Here is a 4433-nt window from a genome sequence, read left to right on the forward strand (position 1 = left end):
GACACCCCGACCCCCTGACCCCGAAACAGCACCTCGACCCCGACACGGCACCCCGACACCGACACGACACCCCGACCCCCGACACCTCCCGAAAAGGTGTTCTTTGGCCTTCCAGAGGCCGGCGGGGTCATATATTTGTGAATTATTAGTTAGGTCATATATTTTTTGATTTTGTTATGAAAACATCATATATAATTGTGTTGATCGGGTAGATTTAAATGTGCAGTTGTTTCATCGCTGCGAGGTTTGGTGTTCGACGACCTCGCCGTGCGTTTGACGAGCTCTGCCCCTTCGTTCGTGGGTGAGCACAAATGACATGTCCTCCTCCCCCATTAATTATTTGCTCTGTTCCGGTGTTCGTGCCGATGAAACTTGATAGCTAGCTATATATGTGTCTTGAATCATCAGTATGCGTAACCAATATGTGTCTCCCGTTCGAAAGCGTCATAGTTAAAATATGCATGCATTTGCATATTTATAACCTTGATTCTTTCGAATTGTCCAATGCTATCCATGGACAGCCCAAGTATGTGTAGATTGGGTTCATTTTCCCATATGCTTTGCTCTGGATCCGACGCATAAATTTCGTCAGTGCCTCCCCTGTTGTTCTCTGGGTACACATCCTCTCTGTTTATTGCAGAGACGTGTATCAGGAGAACAACAGGGAGGTGCTGCCGAAATTTTGCGTCGGATCCGGAGCATAGCATGGGAAAATGAACCCAATGTACACATACTCGGGTGGGATTAGGACCTATCATTACCTATTAGAGTGTAGGTTGCATGGACATAATAAAATTGACAAAGTAGATCAACTGATGAATATATACATGGTGAATTATATATATATATATATATATATATATTTGTTGTGTGTTCAGTAGCTCTGAAAGTCAAGATGAGTGATCATGCGTGGATGTATACCAGTCACACTGGTCAGAACAAATGGAGCGCTGAATGGTTCACAAAAACCAGGGGGTTTGTGCAAGCCGCATTTGCAAATGGCCAGAGGAAAACCTGGTGCCCCTGTTTCCAGTGCGGCAATTGGGAAAAGAGGACAGAGGCTGAAATGGGCAAACACCTGTAGAAGAGTGGTTTTACGCCCGATTATATGGTGTGCACATTTCATGGTGAGTCTGCCCAACGTGACCGAGCTGAGGTGGATCGTCGTTGCACCGACGAGCATGGTACCGGGATGGAAAACATGGTGCAAGACTATGATGATGCTCGGGATTCGGACAAGGAGATGGAGGAATCTGCAAAGGCCTTCAATGAAATGTTGGAGTCTTCAAAATGTCCGCTCCATGAGCACACTAAGCTTTGTCAGTTGGATGCCATCTCACAAGTAATGGCTCTGAAGGCTTAGTTCAACTTGGGCAGAGAATGCTACGACGCAATTATGACAGTATTTGGACGCTTTCTACCCAAAGGCCATGTAATGCCTGCAAACCTGTACCAGTCGGACAAAATCCTCCGTGCACTGAAGATGCCCTATGAGAAGATACATGCCTGGGAGAAAGGATGTGCCTTATTTAGGCTTGACTATGCGGACTTGAACTATTGTCCCATTTGCAAGTCTTCCAGGTATATTGTGGTAGACAACGGTATGGGTGAGAAGACATAGACCAAAATCCCCGCTAGTGTTCTTCAGTATATGCCAATCGTACCAAGACTTCAACGTCTTTTCATGGTCGAAGAGACGGCCAGATAGATGACATGGCACAAAACAGGCAAAAGAACCGAACTAGATGCAGATGGGAATCTGATGATGGTACACACATCGGATGGTGTTGCGTGGAAAAAGTTTGATGAATTACATGCTGACAAAGCGGCAGATCCGAGGCATCCTCAAGTCGGCATCAGCACGGATGGGTTCAGTGTGTTTGGTATGACGGCAGCCCAATACAGTTGTTGGCACGTATTTGTCTTTCCACTCAATCCCCCCCCAGATAGATTATGCAAAGAAAGAACATTTTCCTGATGTTGATAATTCCAGGGCCCAACTATCCGGGGAAAATATGAATGTGTACATGCAACCGCTTAAGGACGAATTGCAAGAAGCTTGGGATAATGGGTTCAAGACATACGACGCCTATAACAAATGGAACTTCATAATGCGTATCTGGTACATGTACTCGACGCATGACTTGCCGGCGTATGCGCTATTCGTTGGCTGGTGTGTGCATGGAAGGTTCACGTGCCCCACATGCAAGGGAGCTCTTGAGTTTCGTTGGCTTCAGGCCGGTAGCAAGTTTTCTTGCTTCGACATGCATAGACAGTTCCTGGATCCTCGCCATAAGTTCAGGAAAGACAAGAAGAACTTCATCGGAGGTAGAGTTGTCAAAAACTCTGAACCACCTGCGTTGACAGGCCAACAGACCCCGGATCAGTTAAACGCTCTCGAGCCAGATCCAGAGCGTCTAGGGTACTTCAAGGGGTATAATTCTAAGCACCCCTGGACTCACAAAACATGCTTATGGGATCTGCCTTACTTCAAAGACCTCCTTTGCCCACACAACATCGATGTGATGCACACTAAGAAGAATATCACCGAGGCACTTTTTGGTACATTGTTCGGCATAGATGGGAAGTCAAAGTATAATACTAAGGCTAGAGTCGATCTGCAGGCGCTATATGATAGGCCGTTACAAAACATGAAAGAACCGAAAGGAAATCAGAACTGGACGAAGCCAAATGCATGGTTCAATCTTGGAAGGCCAACTATGAGGGAAATTATCTTGTGGGTGAAAATGCAGTTGATGTTCCCCGATGGGTATGCAGCGAATCTAAAGAGGGGAGTGAGTCTTGATAAATTGAAGATATTTGGTCTCAAGAGTCATGATTGGCACATATGGATTGAGCGGGTAATGCCGGTGATGTTGCGTGGCTTCATCCCTAATGATGAATGGCTAGTACTGGCAGAACTCAGCTATTTCTTTCGTGTTCTTTGTGCGAAAGAACTATCGCCTGGCGTGCTTGTCGGTGTTCTAGGAACGGGGGTCCCCAGACTTGCCTGCTTGCGGCCTGCGGCGTGGCTCGAGTGGGGGCCTAGTGTGGCCCAGCTTCATCCACTACACCACACACTGGAGTAGGGTATTACACCACATCGGTGGCCCGAACTAGTATAAACCTCGTGTCCTTTGTGTGTTCTTCTTTCCAGCCTAGATTTCTTGCGAGCCATAGAAGCGCGAGTCGGTAGGGGAAAGATCTCCATGCGCACCCGAGAGTTCGAACCTTAAGGGTCTGCCGGAACCCGAAATCCGACATTTGGCGTGCCAGGTAGGGGTGCACCGGAATCCTTCTTCCTCCGCGTCGCGTTCCGTCGCCTCGCCGTTCAGATGTCGAGCGACCCGGCTGCCAACGCCGACCACTGGGCGGTGTGGCCCGCCCATGCCGTGTCGCCGGCTCAGGACGACCTCAACCTTGCGCCTCAGGCAGCCCGCGCTCTGCATGGTGCTGCGGGGCGCGGGTGACGCAGCTAGACGCCGCCTGCCCTCACACCACAGCAGGTGCGGGCCGCAGCAAGGGCCTCAAACCATGCCGCGGCCACAGCGCCGCACACCCGATGTGAACAGGCGAACTCCAGGGCCGCGCTCACGCTGGCCTGAGAGCTGCTACGGTGCCGACTGCTGGAGGGCGGCCGCGACGTGTTGTTGGAGCGAGTAGCCGAGCTCCTGGACGCCGCCACCTCAGGAGCACCTCCTTTCTGCGTCCAGCTGCCGCCCCAGATCCAAGGTGGGCCGTATGGCGGCATTATACGTGCTCACGCAACTTCAAGCGGACTCCAGGGCCTGTTCAGCGCCAACGCCTCCGTCGGCACCGGGCGACAAGTCGCGCCGGCCCCATCTCCGACCAGCGAAGGGGTGCACGCCGCGGCCTTCGGCTTTGGCGGACCGCCACGCCATCACCCCCAAGACGACGCTCCAAGCCGGACTACATGGCATGCGGGGCGCTACGGCGAGGCCCACGAGGCGGTGGCCCCAGAAGCTTATGTGCCCCGCATGGTGGATTAGGGGTGCGCACTAGAAGAAGATCATGGCTCATTCCTCGGGCCAGGCTGGGGCGAGGAGGCGCCGGAAGCTGAGCTCTTTCAGGAACCCCAAGAGAGCCTCGACAACCGCACCGGCAGCAGCAACTATCGGGTACCACTCATTCCTCAGGAGCAAGCTTATGCTAACCATGGGTCGCAGGAGATACAGGTCGCCGTAGCAGATGGCTGCCCCAATGTTGCAGCCTCCTATCCCTCAGGAGGAGGGCACAGGGGGCTGCAGGAGAGGGGTCGAGATCCGGGTTCGCCCTCGCGGCAGTCGGAGCAAGGCGCTCTCAGGAGGTAGGCCCTCTGTCGGGGAGGTGCCCCAGGGCCTACCCCCGGCAGAGGACCCATGGTCATCGGGGGAACCACTGGCGACCGCTCTACCCCATTGGCGTCGTCCGTG

Source organism: Triticum dicoccoides, chromosome 3A (assembly GCF_002162155.2).
Source record: "Triticum dicoccoides isolate Atlit2015 ecotype Zavitan chromosome 3A, WEW_v2.0, whole genome shotgun sequence".
NCBI classification, from domain to species: domain Eukaryota; kingdom Viridiplantae; phylum Streptophyta; class Magnoliopsida; order Poales; family Poaceae; genus Triticum; species Triticum dicoccoides.